Raw genomic sequence first — 22,197 nt, forward strand, 5'->3', positions numbered from 1 at the left:
TTTTACCCTGAAATCTGCTTTATCTAAAACTGATTTACAAATTTAACAATTTCAACTTTCTTTAAATTAGTGTTCACTTAATATATCCTGATTTGTTATTTTCAAATATTTGTTTATATGTTTATGTTTCAAATATTTGTTTATATGTTTGTTTTTGAAGGCTAAATCAAGTTGAGTCTTTTTTTTATTCTATCAGAGAATCTCTTTTTTTAATCATTAATTACAGTATTTATATTAATTGTAATTATTGGTATATTTGGGCTTAATTATTTCATATTGTTATTTTTTCTTTTTTATTTATTTGTGCCTTGTTTATTTTTACTAAATTTGCCTTATATTTCTATTAATTATCTATTTCTTCTCCATTACCTTGTTAGTTGCTAGTCTTTGTTTCATTTTTTTTTTTACATCTCTTACTGTGCAATACAACATATAGACAGAAAAGTGATAACTTACAAAGTATGATTAAACACGTAGTTAGAGAGCAAATTTCAAAGAATGTTATGGATTATGGTTCCACAATTTCAGTTATTTTCTTATTGTGAAATATAACATATATACAGAAAGGTGATAACTATCAAAGTAAAATTTAATGGTAGCTATAGAACAAATTTCAAAGAATGCTATGAGTTACAGTTCCACCATTTCTGTTATTTCCTTCTAGCTATTCTAACACCCTAGTATCTAAATATACATATACATATTTGTTTATATAACAATTCAGTATTCATAATCCCTTGTTAATCTTATCTTGTCTGTTGCTAACCCTTCCTCTTGTTTAATCACTCTCTCAATCTTCAGGAATGTCTAGTGTTGTCTAGGGATGTCAGTGAGCATGCTAACTTGTTCATATTGAAAAGGGGTGTCAATATTATGGGGAAGGGGGCTGCATCTTTGTTGCTGACAGGGCAGCGCAGGAATGAGACACAGACACAAAGTTAAGAATTAAGGGAGCAGGGGGCCCACCGCATCTTGTGCTAAGTGGATGATAATGCACCTGTGCTCCAGCTATTTATTTCAGAAGATAAAAGAGTATGTGCTCAGTGTCCTAAGGCACGGAAGAGCCCACCAGATACCTATGTTTACATCCTGTTGCATACCAGAAGGAACAATCTTGGTTTAGGACAATGGTAAACGTTGTTGTCATAGTCACAAGACACATATCTTTACAAGGCGGGCCTGCATAGCGTTCCATGCAAGCCTGCGGCTTAGCATTCCAAGCCACCACCCCAGATACGGCTCAGCCAACATGGAAGACTCAGTTTCCCACACATCTTGTTGATGTTTTTGGAGAGGCTGTTCTCTCTGGGTTTTGGTACTTGTCTGGCATGGGAACACTACGGGATTTAAGTTTCTGAAAAGTAAACTTAGTGAGTGAAACTTTTATAGAGTCACAGATAGGGACCTAGGTATTTCAGAACTACTGTTCATTAGGGCTTGGCATACTCTGACCATTTGGGATATCTAGCTGGAGCTTGTATAAGAGTAACCTCCAAGAAAGCCTCTTGACACTATTTGAAATCGGTTAGCCACTGTAACCTTATTTTGTTACCTTTCTTTTCCCCCTTTTTGTCAAGAAGGCATTTTCAATCACTTGATGCCAGCACCAGGCTCATTCCTGGGAGTCATGTCCCACATTATCTGGGAAAATCACTCCCCTGGGAGTTATCTCCCACATGGGGGTGGGGAGTGGTCATGAATTTATTTGCAGAGTTGGGCTTAGAGAGAGAAAGGCCATATCTGAGCAACAAAAGAGGTTTTCTGGAGGTGCCTCTTAGCATAATTATAAGTAGGCTTAGACTGCCTTTTAGAGCCATAAATTTCACATGAGCAAGCCTCAAGATCAAAGATTTGACTTATTGTGTAGGGGCTCCTAATTTCACATAGCACATATTCTGTCCAAAATAAACAATCAGTATCTCACATTATCTTCACTTAGGTGCACAGTCATCACTCACAGTTTTAAAAAATTATCATAACACAAAACACCTCAAAGGTCTAATTAGCCCCTAATTATTCATTCCTAGTATTAGTGTAGTAAAGCAAAGGCATTCCTAGTAAATATATTCTATAATATGCAATGGGTAGATTTGCCCGTATACCACTCTGTTTTTAACTCTTTGTACCAGTGTCATACCTTAGAAGTGTATCATGAAAACACTTATTTATATTTGTAGTGCAAATCTGTGGGATACGTGCCTTTGAACAAGGACTTTTGATCATGTTTGCCTTCAATGCACCACTGATATTTATAATCCCATCAATGAACCATCATCACCATTGTCCATTCCCATATCTTTAAGTTCACCCTCGTTAACATGTCTGTATATATTAGGTTATCATTCCCCCTTCACTAACTTCTGTCTATCTCGACGTCCTCTATATTCTATATTATAAGACACTGACTTTACACTGTTCAAGGAGTTCACAGTGGTGGTAACATACAACGTCTCTTCTTTTGTGTCTGGCTATTTCACTCAGCATTATGTCTTCAAATTTCATCCATGTTGTCAAATGTTTCAGGACCTCGCTCCTTCTTACTGCTGCGTAGTATTCCATCATATGTGTATACATTTTGTTTATCCACTCATCTGTTAAAGGACACTTGGATCATTTCCATCTCTTGGCAATTGTGAACAATGCTGCTATGAACATTGGTGTGCAAATATCTGTTCATGTCACTGCTTTCAAATCCTCTGGGTATATGCCAAGAAGTGAATTTGCTGTATCATACAGTAACATGATATCTAGTTTTCTGAGGAACCACCAAAATGTCTTCCACAGTGGCTGTACCATTACACATTCCCACCAATAGTGAATAAGAGTTCCAATTTCTCCACATCCTCTCCAGCATTTGCAGTTTCCTGTTTGTTTAATGGCAGCCATTCTTATTGGTGTGAGATGGTATCTCATTGTGGTTCAGATTTGCATTTTTCTAATAGCTAGTGATGAACATTTTTTCATATGTTTTTTAACCATTTGTATTTGCTCTTTGGGAAAATGTTTTTTCATATCTTTTGCCCACTTTAAAATTGGGCTGTTTGTACCATTGTCATTGAGGTGAAGGATTTCCTTATATATACTGAATTTCAGTCTCTTATCAGATGTATGGTTTCAAATATTTTCTCCAGTTTAGTTGGCTATCTCTTTACCTTTACCATTGACCAGGTTATACACAAAGAGCTCAGCATCTCAGAATTTAGAGATAAAGATTACAACTCAGAAATAGATGTGATTTCTCTAAGACCTTACAATCTAGGAACTTTTACAATAAGCCTTCCCCTAATGATCTATTCTTTCAGATTCAATCCTCAGATTTCACACATAATAGTCCATATTGGTGAGGCATTATAATATTAGTCTTTTTGTTTCTGGCTTATCTCACTCAACATACTGTCCTCAGGGTCCATTAACCTAGCTGCACAACTCACAACTTCATTCCTTCATTCCTGCTGCTCAACGTTGTATTGTACATACACACCACAGTTCACCACGACATTCATCAGTCAATGTATCCTTAGGCCAACTCAATTCATTGCAAATCATGAATAATGCCACCATAAATACCAGTGTGCAAATGTCCATTCACGCCCCTGCTCTCAGTTCCTCCAAGTATATAACCAGTAATGTGGTTGAAGAACCATATGGAAACCCTATGCTTAGCTCCCTGTGGAACCACCACCCTGCTCTCCAGTTGAGCTGCACCATTCCACCTCCCCACCATCAGTCAATAGGTACATCCCTATCTCCATATATTCTCCAGCACCTGTATCCCTCTGTTTATTTATTAAACAGTTTTATTCACACACTATACAATCCATCCTAATTTAACAATCAATGGTTCTCATTATAATCGCATAGCTATGCATTCACCATCACAAGCTATATGAGGACATTTCCACCTTTTGTTAAGTGCACAAACAATATTGTGCTACCACCACACAGTATTGTGTTCTCCATTTTTCAATCTCTACAGTCAATGCTGTACAACATTCCGTACTCCTTCAGCAAAGATAGAGGAAGAGAAGAAAAAAGAAATGAAGAATAAGAAAGTAAAAAAAATAAACTAAAAAGAAGAATAAAATAAAATAAAATAAAATACAGTAAAAAGGTCAGACAACAACAAAAACACCTCTCCGTTATATCTCCCTCTTATACACATTTAGCTTTGGTATGTTGCCTTTGTCTTAATTAATAGAAAAAGCATATTACAATGTTACTGTTAACTATAGACTCTAATTTTCATTGGTTGTATTTCTCCCCTATACTACCCCATTTACAATGCCTTGCAATGTTGACATTCATTTGTTCTCCCTCATGTAAAAACATTCTTATACATGTACATCCAATCACTATCATTGATCACTCTAGGTTTTGCTAAGTCCCAATATTTATCTTCTATGTTTCCTTCTGGTGTCATACATGCCCCTAGACTTTCTCTTTCAACCATACTCACACTCATCTTTGTTCAGTGTACATACAATATTGTGCTACCACCACACAGTATTGTGTTCTCCATTTTTGGATCTATACAGTCAATCCTGTAGAATATTCTGTACTCCTTCAGCATCATATGCACAATCTCTGCCCTCTTTCTATCTCCTCATGATCTGGGCTGCACCATTTTTAATCCCACCAGCAATTAATCGCTCTTCCTCTTTCTCCACATCCTCTCCAACAAATGTAGTTTTCTGGGTTTTTTTGATTACTAGCCATTCTAGTGGGTGTGAAATGGTATCTCATTGCAGTTTTGGTTTGCTTTTCCCTAATATCTAGTGATGCTCATCTTTTTCTGTGCTTTTGAGTCATTTGTATTTACTCTTTGGAGAAATGTCTGTGCATGTTTTTTGCTCATTTTTTTTTCCCTTGTTTTTCTTTTTTTTTTTTAACTTTCCCTTCTTTTTTAAATCAACTGTATGAAAAAAAAGTTAAAAAGAAAACAAACATACAATAAAAGAACATTTCAAAGAGACCATAACAAGGGAGTAAGAAAAAGACAACTAACCTAAGATAACTGCTTTACTTCCAACATGTTCCTACTTTACCCCAAGAAAGTTACATAATATAGCAACATTTCTGTGAACTTGTTCCTACTATATCCATCAGAAATTAACAGACCATAGTCATTGCTGGGCATCCCCAGAACGTTAAATAGCTTATCTGTTCTTCTTGGATTATTGTTCCCCCTTCCTTAATTGCTCTCTACTGCTAGTTCCCCTACATTCTACATTATAAACCATTTGTTTTACATTTTTCAAAGTTCACATCAGTGGTAGCATATAATATTTCTCTTTTTGTGCCTGGCTTATTTCGCTCAGCATTATGTCTTCAAGGTTCATCCATGTTGTCATATGTTTCACCAGATCGTTCCTTCTTACTGCCGCGTAGTATTCCATCGTGTGTATATACCACATTTTATTTATCCACTCATCTGTTGAAGGACATTTAGGTTGTTTCCATCTCTTGGCAATTGTGAATAATGCTGCTATGAACATTGGCGTGCAGATATCTGTTTGTGTCACTGCTTTCCGATCTTCCGGGTATATACCGAGAAGTGCAATCGCTGGATCGAACGGTAACTCTATATCTAGTTTTCTAAGGAACTGCCAGACTGACTTCCAGAGTGGCTGAACCATTATACAGGCTCACCAACAATGAATAAGAGTTCCAATTTCTCCACATCCCCTCCAGCATTTGTAGTTTCCTGTTTGTTTAATGGCAGCCATTCTAACCGGTGTTAGATGGTATCTCATTGTGGTCTTAATTTGCATCTCTCTAATAGCTAGTGAAGCTGAACATTTTTTCATGTGTTTCTTGGCCATTTGTATGTCCTCTTCAGACAACTGTCTTTTCATATCTTTTGCCCATTTTATAATTGGGCTGTCTGTACTATTGTCACTGAGTTGTAGGATTTCTTTATATATGCAAGGTATCAGTCTTTTGTCAGATACATGGTTTCCAAAAATTTTTTCCCATTGAGTTGGCTGCCTCTTTACCTTTTTGAGAAATTCCTTTGAGGTGCAGAAACTTCTAAGCTTGAGGAGTTCCCATTTATCTATTTTCTCTTTTGTTGCTTGTGCTTTGGGTGTAAAGTCTAGGAAGTGGCCTCCTAATACAAGGTCTTGAAGATGTTTTCCTACATTATCTTCTAGGAGTTTTATGGTACTTTCTTTTATATTGAGATCTTTGATCCATTTTGAGTTAATTTTTGTGTAGGGGGTGAGGTAGGGGTCCTCTTTCATTCTTTTGGATATGGATATCCAACTCTCCCAGCCCCATTTGTTGAAAAGACCATTATGACTCAGTTCAGTGACTTTGGGGGCCTTATCAAAGTTCAGTCGGCCATAGATCTGAGGGTCTATCTCTGAATTCTCAATTCGATTCCATTGATCTATATGTCTATCTTTGTGCCAGTACCATGCTGTTTTGGCAACTGTGGCTTTATAATAAGCTTCAAAGTCAGGAAGTGTAAGTCCTCCCACTTCGTTTTTCTTTTTTAGAGTGTCTTTAGCAATTCGAGGCATCTTCCCTTTCCAAATAAATTTGATAACTAGCTTTTCCAAGTCTGCAAAGTAGGTTGTTGGAATTTTGATTGGGATTGCATTGAATCTGTAGATGAGTTTGGGTAGAATTGACATCTTAATGACATTTAGCCTTCCTATCCATGAACATGGAATATTTTTCCATCTTTTAAGGTCCCCTTCTATTTCTTTTAGTAGAGTTATGTAGTTTTCTTTGTATAGGTCTTTTACATCTTTGGTTAAGTTGATTCCTAGGTACTTGATTTTTTTAGTTGCTATTGAAAATGGTATCTTTTTCATGAGTGTCTCTTCAGTTTGTTCATTTCTAGCATATAGAAACATTACTGACTTATGTGCATTAACCTTGTATCCCGCTACTTTGCTAAATTTGTTTATTAGCTCTAGTAGCTGTATCGTCGATTTCTCAGGGTTTTCTAGATATAAGATCATATCATCTGCAAACAATGACAGTTTTACTTCTTCTTTTCCAATTTGGATGCCTTTTATTTCTTTGTCTTGCCGGATTGCCCTGGCTAGCACTTCCAGCACAATGTTGAATAACAGTGGTGACAGCGGGCATCCTTGTCTTTTTCCTGATCTTAGAGGGAAGGCTTTCAGTCTCTCACCATTGAGTACTATGCTGGCTGTGGGTTTTTCATATATGTTCTTTATCATGTTGAGGAAGTTTCCTTCAATTCCTTCCTTTTGAAGTGTTTTTATCAAAAACGGATGTTGGATTTTGTCAAATGCTTTTTCAGCATCTATTCAGATGATCAATTGATTTTTCCCTTTTGACTTGTTAATGTGTTGTAATACATTGATTGATTTTCTTCTGTTGAACCATCCTTGCATGCCTGGAATGAACCCCACTTGGTCATGGTGTATGATTTTTTTAATGTGTTTTTGGATTCAATTTGCAAGTATTTTGTTGAGGATTTTTGCATCTATATTCATTAGGGAGATTGGCCGGTAGTTTTCCTTTTTTGTAACATCTTTGCCTGGTTTTGGTATTAGATTGATGTTAGCTTCATAAAATGAGTTAGGTAGTGTTCCATTTTCTTCAATGTTTTGAAAGAGTTTGAGTAAGATTGGTGTCAGTTCTTTCTGGAAAGTTTGGTAGAATTCCCCTGTGAAGCCATCTGGCCCCGGGCATTTATTTGTGGGAAGATTTTTGATGACTGATTGGATCTCTTTGCTTGTGATGGGTTGGTTGAGGTCTTCTATTTCTTCTCTGGTCAGTCTAGGTTGTTCATATGTTTCCAGGAAATTGTCCATTTCTTCTACATTATCCAGTTTGTTGCCATACAGTTGTTCATAATATCCTCTTATAATTTTTTTAATTTCTTCAGGATCTGCAGTTATGTCACCTTTTTCATTTATTATTTTGTTTATATGGGTCTTCTCTCTTTTTGATTTTGTCAGTCTAGCTAGGGGCTTGTCAATCTTGTTGATCTTCTCAAAGAACCAAATTTGGTGATATTTATCCTCTCTATTTTTTTTTTGTTCTCTATGTCATTTATTTCTGCTTTAATCCTTGTTATTTCTTTTCTTCTACTTGGTTTACGATTGGTTTGCTGTTCATTTTCTAGCTTCTTCAGTTGATCCATTAGTTCTTTGATTTTGGCTCTTTCTTCCTTTTTAATATATGCATTTAGTGCTATAAATTTCCCCCTTAGCACTGCTTTTGCTGCATCCCATAGGTTTTGGTATGTTGTGTTCTCATTTTCATTCGTCTCTATATATTTAGCAATTTCCCTTGCTATTTCTTCTTTAACCCACTGACTGTTTAGGAGTGTGTTGTTTAACCTCCAGGTATTTGTGAATTTTCTAAGTCTCTGATGGTTATTGACTTCTAATTGTATTCCATTGTGGTCAGAGAATGTGCTTTGAATAATTTCAATCTTTTTAAATTTATTGAGGCTTGTTTTATGTCCCAGCATATGATCTATTCTGGAGAAAGTTCCATGATCATTAGAAAAGTATGTGTATCCTGGTGATTTGGGATGTAATGTCCTGTATATGTCTGTTAAATCTAATTCATTTATCAGATTGTTTAGGTTTTCAATTTCCTTATTGGTCTTCTGTCTGGTTGATCTATCTATAGGAGAGAGTGATGTGTTGAAGTCTCCCACAATTATTGTGGAAACATCAATTGCTTCATTTAGTTTTGCCAGTGTTTCTCTCATGTATTTTGTGGCACCTTGGTTGGGTGCATAGACATTTACGATTGTTATTTCTTCTTGCTGAATTGCCCCTTTTATTAGTATGTAGTGGCCTTCTTTGTCTCTCAAAACATCCCTGCATTTGAAGTCTATTTTATCTGAGATTAATATTGCTACACCTGCTTTCTTTTGCCTGTAGCTTGCATGAAATATTTTTTCCATCCTTTCACTTTCAGTTTCTTTGTGTCCCTGTGTCTAAGATGAGTCTCTTGTATGCAACATATTGATGGTTCATTTTTTTTGATCCAGTCTGTGAATCTATATCTTTTAATTGGGGAGTTTAATCCATTTACATTCAATGTTAAAACCGTGAAGGCATTTCATGAATCAGCCATCTTATCCTTTGGTTTATGTTTGTCATATTTTTCCCCTCTGTCTATTAATATCCTTTATTGTACCGATACCGAATCTCTTTAGTACTGAACCTTTCTCCAAGTCTCTCTGTCCTTTCTTTGTTTCTCTGTCTGTAGGGCTCCCTTGAGTATCTCCAGTAGGGCAGGTCTCTTGTTAGCAAATTCTCTCAGCATTTGTTTGTCTGTGAAAAATTTAAGCTCTCCCTCAAATTTGAAGGAGAGCTTTGCTGGATAAAGTATTCTTGGCTGGAAATTTTTCTCACTCAGAATTCTAAATATATCGTGCCACTGCCTTCTTGCCTCCATGGTGGCTGCTGAGTAGTCACTACTTAGTTTTATGCTGTTTCCTTTGTATGTGGTGAATTGCTTTTCTCTTGCTGCTTTCAGAACTTGCTCTTTCTCTTCTGTGTTTGACAGTGTGATCAGTATATGTCTCGGCGTGGGTTTATTTGGATTTATTCTATTTGGAGTTCGTTGAGCATTTATGATTTGTGTATTTATGTTGTTTAGAAGATTTGGGAAGTTTTCCCCAACAATTTCTTTGAATACTCTTCCTAGACCTTTACCCCTTTCTTCCCCTTCTGGGACACCAATGAGTCTTATATTCGGACGTTTCATATTATCTATCATATCCCTGAGGTCCATTTTGATTTTTTCAATTTTTTTCCCCATTCTTTCTTTTATGCTTTCATTTTCCATTCTGTCATCTTCCAGGTCACTGATTTGTTGTTCAACTTCCTCTAGTCTTGTACTATGAGTGTCCAGAATCTTTTTAATTTGGTCAGCAGTTTCTTTAATTTCCATAAGATCATCCATTTTTTTATTAATCTTGCAATGTCTTCTTTATGCTCTTCTAGGGTCTTCTTGATTTCCTTTGTCTCCCATACTATGGTCTCATTGTTCATCTTTAGTTCTTTGAGTAGCTGCTCTAGGTGCTGTGTCTCTTCGGATCTTTTGATTTGGGGGCTTGGGCTTGGGTTATCCATATCGTCTGGTTTTTTCATATGCTTTATAATTTTCTGTTGTTTTTGGCCTCGTGGCATTTACTGAACTTGATAGGGTTCTTTTAGGATTTGTAGACCAATTAAAGTCCTTATCTCTAATTTATCAGATCTACAGCTTCGTGGAGTACACTTTCTCTAACTAACCAGCAGGTGGCGTCCACGAGCCACCTGTTCTCCACAAGCCAGTTCTCCCCTGCTTAGCCTTTTTGGTGAGTGGGGGAGTGAGTCTTGTGGGGTCCAATTGGTGTACCAAGGTTGCGTGTGTAGTTGGTGTTGCCTGCCCTGTATATGGGGCGTGTTTCTGGGCAGTCAGGGAGGGGGGGTGGCCCTAACAATCAAATCTCCCTGGTGATCCTAGAGTTTTAAAGCTGCTGCAATAGTCTAATCCTTCACTTCAGTCCTGCCACAGTTTGTCTCTGCCACTGACCCACAAGTTCTTGGTATTGGCGTATGGCTCCTGAGACTTGCAAGTGGGCCCCTCTTCCAGGCTGTGCACCCCGGGTCCTCTGTTGAGGGATGACTGTGCTATGTCACAGGTGAGTGCCATCCCCCCAGGGCAGTTGTGGGCTGCTGGGCTGTGTAGGGAGGCTCCCAGTCTGCTGAAATGATGGCTGAATGGGGCTTTGTTAATTCACACTGCTCTACCTTCCCAACTCTGGGACAATCAGCTGAGGTTGCAGGGAAGGCTAATGTCCACACCCAGTTTTGTGGTGTGTGCCTGTTATTTGAAGCACTTCCGTCACACTGGGTTGTCTGGGGCAGTTCTGGGCTATGGGGCTGGCGATGGGCAGGAGTGTTTCCTGTCCACCAGGATGATGGCTGTGACCAGACACCCCTCTTTTCTTGGGAAGTTGTGGTGTTTAGTGAATTTTCTCAGCCACTGGATTATTGCCTTTTGTCTCAGAGCTCTCTTAGTTCTGCACTTGAGTTGACCTGCCCAAATTGCAAGTCTTTGAAGCTTTCTGTATTGGGCTTCTTAGAGTAATTGTTTTAGAAAAAGAAAAAAGGATTAAAAAAAAAAAAAAAAAAAGGGCCCTCCTCAGAGATCTAATGGGTTATTGAAATGCTAAGAGACAAAGCAACCAGGGCCATTAAGGAAAGGTCCACAAGGCAGAGAGATCGGCTTTTCTTCGGGATTCACATATGCGCCTCAGGGCCTGAGCTGGGGCCTGAGCTCTGCCCTTCCCCTTTCTATGTTCACCAGAACTCCAAAAATCCTCCGCTTTTATTTTGGAGTTTTTCGTGTTGTTTTTTTTTTTTCTATGCCTGTCTCCTCTCTGCTGGGCTGGCTGCTCTCAGATTCTCTGGTGTCTGGTCTCAGTCTATCTATGGTTGGAGTTTGAATCAGTAGAATGAGTTTCCGATAAGAGCAGCCACTGCAGTTCTCCCTTCTCCTTCCCGGAGCTGACAGCCCCTCCTCCCACGGGACTGAGCCTGTCAGGGAGGGGCGCGGGTCCCCTGGCCGCAAAAACTTACAGATTTCGCTGATCTCAGCAGTTCCACGTTTTCATGAGTGTTGTATGAAGTATGCCCAAAGTCAGATTGCTCTGCGGTGTCCAGTCCACGCAGTTCCTGGCTTTCTGCCTACTTTCCTGGAGGAGTAACTAAAACATACAGCTCACCAGTCTGCCATCTTGCCCCGCCTCCTCTGCTCATTTTTAATTCAGTTGTTCATATTTTTGTTTTGAAGTTAAAAGCTTTTTAATATATACTGGATAATACTTTTTCATCCAATATGTGATTTCCAAATATTTTCCCCCATTGTGTAGGTTGTCTTTTACATTCATGATAAAGTCCTTTGAGGAATATGAGATTTGGGTTTTTTATTTTTTTTGTTATTCTTTTGATGAGGTCCCATTTATCTTTTTTTGTTGTTGTTGCTTATGCTTTGGGCATAAACTCTAAAAAGTAATTGCATTACACAAGTTCCTGAAGATGCTTCCCTACATTTTCTTCTAGGAGTTTTATGCTGCTGGTCTTTATATTTACATCTTTAATCCATTTTGAGTTAATTGTTTGTATGTGGTGTGAGATGGGGTCATCTGTTATTCTTTTGCATAAGGTTCTCCAGATCACATAGCACCATTTGTTGAAGAGACTATTTTACTTGCCCAATTGAGTGTACTGGGCAGCCTTGTGAAAAATCAATTGGCCTTAGATGTAAGCGTCTATTTCTGAACTCTCCATTCAATTTCATGGGCCTATATATCCATCCTTTTCCCAGGAAAATCCTGTTTGGACCATGGCATGTTTGCAATTAGCTTTAAAGTCAGTTGAGTGGGTAGCTTAAGGTGAGGATAAATATAAGTGAGTTTCATATGATATATAAATCATACAAATTATGCCTCAAAGCTTGATTTTTATGTCATAGGAGTTGCAGAAGTCACTAAAGAAATTTCTTTATTGTTAGGGCATGAGTTTGTCTATATCATAGAATCATGGCCTGCAACATTGTTGGCAGAGTTGAAGAGAAGTAGCAGAAAGAGGAACAAGACTAGTATTTTAACTATACACCAGGGCTTCTGAAGTGCTTAATTTAGGGCTGCTATGGAGAAAATAACAGTGGTGAGGAAGGAGGAAAGAATTGTGCCTCACCACTGAGACTATCCACCTGCCTTCATTAATCTCCAGTTTGATTGCTTTTGTCTACAGGGTTACCATGTAGGGTATTATTTGAATAAAGAGTACTACTTCCATGAAAAAGAAATAAACTTGAAAACAACTGAATTAAATGATTTGAGTTGATTCCAGAAAATAGATACTGAATCCTAGACTAAGAAAATATGATGTGTAGGGATGAATGAAATATTTAGAGAAAAATGAAAACTTCTAGAGCAATTGTATGTAAAAGGATAAAGATCAAAGATAAAATGATGACTTCAAAAAGTCCAGCCTAGTGAATTGGGCAGTTAAGAGTACTAGCTGCATAACGAAATACTATAGGAAAAATAAAGCAGTTTAGTGAATGAAGGAAAGGGATAAGTGGATTTTTGAGATGTGAAAAATGAGGTGCTTACTGTATATTCAGCTAAATGTGGTCAAGAGAAGGTCAGAAACACAAGACTTGGTGTCATTATACAAAACCGATGACAGTGATGTGATAATATAATGCCAAGGAAATACATGAATTTTCCAGTTACAATAGGTAGATTAGGGAATTTTTTAATATGTGATTGTGCCAGCTTGAATGTATTATGTCCCCCAGAAAAAGCCATATTCTTTGATGCAATCTTGTGGGGCAGACGTTTTAGTGTTGATTAGACGAATCCTTTGAGTGTTCCCATGGAGATGTGACCCACCCAATTGAAGGTGATAACTCTGATGAGATAATTTCCATGGAGGTGTGGCCCCACCATTCAGCATGGGCCTTGATTACTGGAGCAGTATATAAGCTCAGACTGAAGGAGCAAGCTTGCTACAGCCAAGAGAGACATTTTGAAGAATGCACAGGAGCTGAGAAGAGGAGCTGCAGATGAGAGACAGTTGGAAGACAGCTGTTGAAAGCAGACTGTTGCTCCGGAGAAGCTAAGAGAAGACAGACACCCCAAGAGCAACTAAGAGGGACAGTTTTGAGGAACTGCAGCCTAGAGAGGAACGTGCTGGGAGAAAGCCATTTTGAAACCAGAATTTGGAGCAGACGCCAGCCACGTGCCATCCCAGCTAACAGAGGTTTTCCGGACGCCATTGGCCATCCTCCAGTGAAGGTACCTGATTGCTGATGTGTTACCTTGGACACTTTATGGCCTTAAGTCTGTAACTGTGTAACCATATAAACCCCCTTTATAGAAGTCAATCTGTTTCTGGTGTTTTGCATTCTGGCAGCATTAGCAAACTAGGACAGTGATTTTATAGTAGAACCTGAAGAAATATCAACATTTACATGGTGCTAACTTAGAGTCAGTTGAATGCTTATGAGGAAGAATATTTAGAGAAAATAGAGAAGCAGCACTGCAGTGACATGTAATTAGCTTCATCACCAGTGTTAATTACAGAGGAAGGAAAATGATGTGATGTAATGAAGTGATATTTGACTCCTTTAACCAGTCATTGTACTTCCGAAGTATCCACAAGTTGTAGCTCTCTGGTACTTAATGTTTTCTTCGACAGTACAGTTTCTGCAAAGCAGCTTTCATGTCTTTGTTCCTCAGACAATAGACAACAGGATTCAAGGTAGGAGTGAGAAAGGAGTAAAAAATGGATGCCAGGCGCCCCTGGGCTGGGGAGTGCTAGGAGGCATATCTCAAGTACATAAAACTTCCAGTTCCATAGAACAAAATAACCGTGGTTATATGGGAGGAGCAGGTGGAGAAGGCTTTCCACCTCCCATCCACCGAGGGTATCTGAGCAATTGTGGAGATGATGAAGACATAGGAGAGGACTGTGAGGGCAAAGGAGCTCAAGACAATGTAGCCACTGACGGCAAAGCCCACCTCCTCATTGATGTGGAAATCAGTGCAGGAGAGTCTCATGACTGGAGGAATGTCACAGAAGAAATGTCCAACAACATCGGGCCCACAGAAGGGGAGGGAGAAGGTGTTGAGAGTGTGGAAGGCTGAGTATACGGCCCCAGCCATGCAGGCCATGATTACCAGTTCAGTGCAAAGTTTCTGACTCATCATGGAGGTATAGAGCAGGGGTCTGTAAATGGCCAAGCACCGGTCATAGGCCATGGCTGTGAGCAGAAAGCACTCAGTAGAAGAAAATGCAATAAACACGTAAAGCTGTGCTGCACACTCCAGGTAGGAAATGACACCAGAACCCATGAGAGAGGTCACCAGGGCCTTGGGGATGGTGACAGAGGTGTAGCACATGTCCAGAAAAGACAAGTTCTTTAGGAAGAAGTACATAGGAGTGTGGAGCTGGTGTTCCTTAATCACAGCTGTGATGATAGAGATGTTCCCCAGGAGTCCAAACAGATAGACAAACAAGAAAAATAAGGTGACAACAAATTTCAATTCTGAAGTGTCTGAGAAGCCCCTGAGGATGAATTGTGTTACTCTTGTCTGATTGGACATTTCTCACTCTCCTTGAAGTTTATTTGGATGTGCTGATAGAAAGTGAGGAAACAGAAATAGGAAAACAGCTTGGACCAAACCCATGCGGACCCACTTTGTTTATAAACTGTCTATCTTCTATAAGTGGAAAGATCAAATTGATCCAATGATGATATTTCAATAAATCATGTCATAATTTTGATGAGCCAATTTGCATTGGCTATGATTCTTCTAGCCTTGATGAGACAGAGAGAAAGAGAGAGAGAAGGAAAACTAGGGAATAACTGTAAATGTTTTCTTCCCCTAAATTGTGCATGACCTTTGTAAGAAGCAGTACCGTATATGGCTCTTTGACATATTTATACATTTCAACTCTTCCTGATGTTTTAATTTTTTTTCACTGATTAGAGATGTCCTTTTTTTAAAAACCACTCCTCCTGATCATTCTATCTTCACTTATCCTTCATGAGGTCACCTTTTTTCTTACTACCTTTCACAATCTTTCCCAGCCTCGTTTATTGGTGTTAATTTCTCTCTCTTTCCCTAAAATATTGATTTACTTCTGTAATCTCTCTCAACCAACTTAAAATCATTCTACTAAACCCATGAAAAATGTTCTTTTTTAATGACTGTATATTAAATAAAATGCATGATTTCTATGCTTATTTCTCCAACTACCTTATGTATATATAAATCTACAATATATCATAGTATCCAAAACATAATTTTTAGTACTTATTTTAAAATATTTTTCCTCTTATGAATGGTTATCAAAGTTAGAGACCTGGGATTTTTCTTCAAAACTCCACTACAGGCCATGCCCATTCAAAAACCATGTCCAATTGATTCCACCCATTTAAAACTTCCTATGACTGATATCTCTGCTCAAATATTTACATCCCTACCTGAATGCACATAGTAGAGTTTGAGGAGCCTTCCACCTCCACTTTCACTTCCTTCCAGCCAAATCTCCATCCTTCAGCCACACTTATTTCTCATGGTTGCAGGGCTAATGCTAGCGCCACCTGTTAATACTCTTCCAGGAGTGCTAACACTTAAGGAGATATTTAATACTCTTCGTCATGGCACAGATGCCCTATATAATTTGAGTCCTGCCTGCTGCTGCAGAAACATACTGAAATATTTACCTTTCCCCATGTAGACAGCATTGTCTAGTGGTTCCCTGCCTTTATTCAAGATTTTCTAATATTATAACATCCTTTCAGATATCAGGTGTTTTGATCACATATCAGTGTGAGTTCTCTGCAGGATTTGTAGCAGCAGGAATGCTCAAGTTCCTGCACTGATAGCCGCATATCATCTAAACTATCATTAATATCATATTACATAATAAGGCAATAATGTGTGTGTTTTTTTTAAATTAGTTACACACACACACACACACATACACACACACACACACTCACTGGAAATTTATCTGCTGCTCTGAGACTTTCCTTCTCCTAACTATCCACATCTCCAGGGAAGAGAGAATATAACATAACTGTAGAGCCAAGGCATCATATATTTATCTTTAGTTCCCAAAGCCTCATTTGTGTTAATCCCACTCTTAGTTAAATATTAATAGATTGATCAATTGATAGATAACTAATAAAAATTAGAAAGACCTAAGTTTGACTGAGACTCTCCTGTCACCACCTCCATGTCAATCTGGTGCAAGCAGAAGGAGACTTAGAGGATAATCAAGAGCATTGGGCTCCTGCTCGCCTGCTGGGCTGGCCAAGCCTCTGGGTGGATGTAGTGGGGGATGACAGCACCCTCCAAGTTCAGAGAAGGCAGTGAATTCCATAAGAAATGGCAAGATTTATAGAAAACTCGATCCCTACGAGTGCCAATGCTTAGGCAAATGTCACTCTGGGTCTTTTCCCACCTGGAATTCTGGATGTGCTCTTCCAGATGTGCCTTCTGTCAAAATGGCAGGAAAGTAACAGCAGGGTCTATATGGGGATGACTTAGTAAAGAGGGCCTAGTAAAAAGCCCAAGTCTCCTGAAGTTTCTGAAGATATCCTAGAAGCAGAATCAACACAATCATATTCTCCTTGTGAGTGAAGGAGGATTGAACTGAGAAAGACCCTCCACGTTCAGAAGGGCAATGAATCTCAAGTGGTCATGGATGCACCAGCCATTTATAGGATATCCAGTGAGACTAGAGCCAGGAAGATTCAGACAAGTCCACGGATCAAAGGCCAGAACTTGTGGCAGTTCGACTTGATGAGGCTACGCTGGTGTAGTTGTGGCTCAGATGTCTCCTCCCCCCTCCCTTTATCAAATAAACCCCTGAATCAGGAAGCTATGATAAATCTAGATCCTAAATGCCACCCCCAGGTTTTGGAAGAGCAGGGTGGAAAACCTGAATTGACTCAAATAGGTGCTTGAAAGACTGAAAGTACTGAAGTTATGAAGTGTACTCAGTAGTGACTGTTTCCTAAGGGGAAATTGAATTTAAAGATATTTGCTAAGTTTGTTTTAGAAAGCTAAAAGTAAATTTATGAACTTTTTTGTGTGTGAAAACCTGTACCTTCTAAATTATGAAAAATTACTCCTTTATTAACTTTTTCACTAAAACAATTAAACATCTACTTGCAGGGTACTCATTAAAATCAGGAATAAATGAATTATATGTATTCATTTATTATAAAATAAGGAATAAATAAATTTCCCTGGCCAATGCACTGAAATATGAAATGAAATAAAATATATGAATATTTAAAAGCAAAGGAAATATTAGTTAATTTAATTATTTTATCAGACTATGTTCATATCGCTATGTCATCCAAACCTATAAACTTATTATCCATGTATCTTACAGAAAATATTTAATCATAAGACTAGTTATGACTTCCCAGACCAAATAATTAGAAATGTTCAAAACTATAATGTCAAAATACATAGTACATAACAATAGAAGTACCAAAAATATATTTAAATATTATACTAAGATGAAAACATGTAGCTACAAACCTTCACTGAGAGCCTTAAAGGCTCATCTTAAAGAACATATGGACACATGGACGTTCATATAACCTGCTCCTGCAAAAGAAAATACTTTTAAAGCATAATCTCATCTCTAATTATTTTTTATATTTGTAACACAATTACTATAAGTATCTCTAACAAATTTGATATTTTGACCAAAATAATTCTTAAGCTTGACTGGAAGTAAGTAGATATAAAATGTACACTGCATCAGCATTGAAACAACTGGCCCTAACACATAAATAAACAAACAAAAGAAGGAATTCTATAATTATTCTTACTCTAAAAAGAAACAATATATGTTATATGCATTAAAACATTTAAAAACAATGTTAAAAACCAACATTTTCACTTTTACAATTTGAATTTCTGTGAAAAATCAAGATAGATCTTTGGATTATTTCCTTTACAAAAATGTATTAAGTGGATTAAATAATTTTTTAAAAAAACAGTAAAACATATAGGGACATATTCAATTCATCTCAGAATGGAGAAATGCAATTGACCTATAATGGAAGAAACCATAAAGTGTAAGGTCTTGAAATAACTGTAAGCATCAAATACGTTTAAAAATATGTCCCTAATGGAAAAACTATTTTCCACATTGAGAAGCTTTCAGAAATGCAGTATATTTAATATTAGTTGGTTTTTATAAGCACAAAAACATATATTCAATAGAATAATTAACAAGGTCAATCAGACATCTCACTGAATAGTTTAAAATGGCAAATGGACATATGAAAACAAAAGACTTCATCTCAAGTCCAATAAACAACTTGAACATAAAAACAATTTGAGGAAAGGACACGCCTTCACTGTCCCCTCTTTTTTAAAATCCAGGTGATGTTAATGTGCAGCCAGGCAAGTTTTCCTGAAGTAATCTGCCATAAGGCTGGGAGTATCTTTTTGCAGACTGTGCAGTCTCCATCTCAACAAAAGAATGGAGAAAAACATTAAGCCTAGAAAATGGGCTGCAATTCCTGGGAAAGGAGAAGGGAAAACTGTCCTCTTGCAACTTGCCTCAGCCCAGGAGAACAGTCATTAGCTCTACTTGTTGAAGGGTTTGTGAAGTGAATTCCCAGATTTTGCACCCCCTCATCTTCCCTGATCTCTGGTGGGTTAGGGAAGTCCTTTCCCTTATTATATGAATCTCCAGAGAATGCTTTTCAAAAAGGTAGATTTGGATAGATTATATTTTCACTATATATGAGTATGCAATTTCATCCCCACAAGGCTGTGTGAAGAGGGTTAGCCTTAGATTTATACCCAAAAAATGTCAGTGAAATATAATATTAAACCTTAACTTTATTATTCTTAGATTCTAAATTCTACTATTACAGTTTCATTCTTAACAGCTTCACCTCTAAATTTTGACCCAACCCATTCTTTGCTCCAGAGATTTTGATTGGCTTTTGTGAGTTCTACAAATATTTACATTGCTCCACTTATTGTAGTATTTCCTATTGTCAATATTTGGATTTTCAGTGGGTGGTCATGGAAGTGGAAATCTGTGTGCTTAGTGACGAAAAGGGTGGGTGAGATGCTATTCCTAAGGTTAGCATCAGAGAGAGAGAGCTCCAGAAAGCTAAGACTATCTGAAGCCCATGCATGCTCAGGAGCAAAAAAATCAAACCTGGGAGCCTCATGAAAAGTAAGAACTCACTAGACACAATTTTGACATAATTCTAAGTATTCTAAATTATTGGCAAACACATATTGAGTATCTACTAGTATATCCGCTGTTGACCTAAGGATTAGGTTTGCAAAGAGTAAATGAATGGTCATGACTTCTGCCTCCAATGTATAGCTTGGCAAACCTTCACTTAAGCTACGAATGTTGGTTAACTTGATAAATGTGCAGAGATAAATATTAGAAGATGCCACTGGGACAGGAGAAGGAGTACATACATTAATTGTGGATCAAGGAAGCCTTCTGCAAGAAAAAGTGGCCAAAATGCTCTACTTCATTAGCCATTAGCTAAATGCAAATCAAAACCACATTGAGATACCATCTCATATCCACTAGAATTGCTACAATAAAAAATACAAAAACAGAAACAACCAGTGTTAGACACTTGTTTATCATTGGGGACAAAGTAAAGTCGTTATCTACTATGGAAAAGTTTGGTGGTTCCTCAGAAGGTTAAGTATAGAATTTCCATTTGACCCAGCAATCCCCCTTAAGGTATATATCAAAAGAACTGAAAGCAGGGACCTGAACAGGTAGATATTGACATAGCAATGTGCATAGTGGCATTACTCACAACTGACAAAAACTGAAGCAACACAAATGTCTATCAAAAGATGACATTTTGTATGACTGGATACAATATTTTTCAGTCATACAAAGGAAAGAATTTCTGATGGATGTTACAACATATGTACGAACCTTGAAGACAACATGTTGAGTGAAATAAGTCAGGAGAAAAAAAAACAAACACTGTATGATCTCACTTATAAGAAATAATTAGAATTTGCAAATTCATAAAGTGAGAAACTAAAATACAGGTTACCAGTGTTCTGGATAGGGGTGAGGAATGGAGAATTAATGCTTAATTGTTACAGGGTTTCCATTTGGGGTGATGGAAAAGTTTCCATAATAGACACTGGTGATGTTAGCACATCATTGTGGATGTAACTAACACCACTAAATTGTTTATTTGAAAGTGGTTAAAATGGGAGACTTTAGTTGTATATATATTGCCAGAATAAAAATTTTTAGAAGACAATATAACCAAACAACACCAAGAGTGACCCCTAATGTAAATGATGGATTATAATCAATAGTATAATTTTAATAACATTGATTCATGAATTGTAACAAAGGTATCACACTAAAGCAAAATGTTACTAATAGGCGTTGTGAGAGGGGGTATATGGAAACCCTGTACTTTCTGCATGATTTTCCTGTAAACCAACAACATCTCTAATAAAGAAAATAAAGAGGGGGAAGGGAAGGAAGAGATGCCAGAGCTCAGGTTTAACAATCCAAGGGAATATGTGTGTCATCTCTTGCTGAGGCAAATTATTTAAACCACTCACCCCAGTTTCCTGATATGACTTACTTTTAGATGGGACGCTAATCAGTGAGACAAACCTTATCCTACAATAATATGTCACTTTCAAGTGCACGTGAATGCATAGATACCAAATGGTTAATGGTCCATTAATTTGTATTTGTATTTGGGAATGTATATAATTTCACAAAAGGAATGTGTTGCTTCCATAATCAGAAAACAAACCAGAACCATAAAATCATTTATCAAAAAGTATCTTAGGATTCAAAACAGTGTATGGTAAAACACAAAGCATAGAGCTCACAGATTTGTGGACTTAAGCACCCTTGTTCACCTTTCTTTTGAGTATTTTTATGGATTGAGGATGACCAAGGCCATGACAAAGAACTAAAACCTTGTAATGTGCCCCTGAGCAGAGGCACTCTATCCGCCTGGGATACGTCTCTAAGATGTGCCTGCTGCCCAACCACCGGTGTCTTTCCTGAGTTCTTTCTTGACAAATACCTTTGATAACCTGTTTCCTATTTTTAATCCTACTCAGCCTTTGTTGTGGCCTCATGGACCACTTCTGGATTACATTCCAATGGCAGAGTCAGTTTCCCAGTTTCATTCTTCTCAGATATTCTAACAAAGACCCTGGCCACACATTTTAAGAGGGTGATATACACATTTTTCTTGCTGTGTGACCCACAACAAATTATTAATCCACTTCCAGCCCTCTAATCTCCAATGTCTAACATAGATATAATTAATTCCTACTTCACAGAAATTTTATGAAGATTTAATCGGTAATTCTTCCAAAGCAGCTAACGCATGACATGTGTTCAATAAATGTGAGCAGTTTCTCTACTTTGGCTTATCTGAAGATAGTTTCATATCTTGCTGTCCCTGCCACCACTTGAGTCTATTCAATAGCATCCAGAGTTGCAATTGAGAAAGCTAGACTCACTGCTTCCGGGAGGTATTTATCGTAAATATACGTGACCCCACAACTCCTTGAAACTTCAAATGACAAAATAATATTAATTGTCAATACTGTCAAGAAACAAATGATTTTGATACACTATTGTCATATACCTGATTATCCAT

At 37.6% G+C, this 22,197-nt stretch overlaps 1 pseudogene; it reads right to left on the minus strand.

Moving 5' to 3' along the window:
* Nucleotides 1-14,188: 14,188 nt before the first annotated feature.
* LOC119520120 lies at nucleotides 14,189-15,115 on the minus strand (annotated as a pseudogene).
* Between the last annotated feature and the right edge of the window lie 7,082 nt (nucleotides 15,116-22,197).

This window comes from Choloepus didactylus, chromosome 24, assembly GCF_015220235.1.
Source record: "Choloepus didactylus isolate mChoDid1 chromosome 24, mChoDid1.pri, whole genome shotgun sequence".
In the NCBI taxonomy this organism is placed as follows: domain Eukaryota; kingdom Metazoa; phylum Chordata; class Mammalia; order Pilosa; family Megalonychidae; genus Choloepus; species Choloepus didactylus.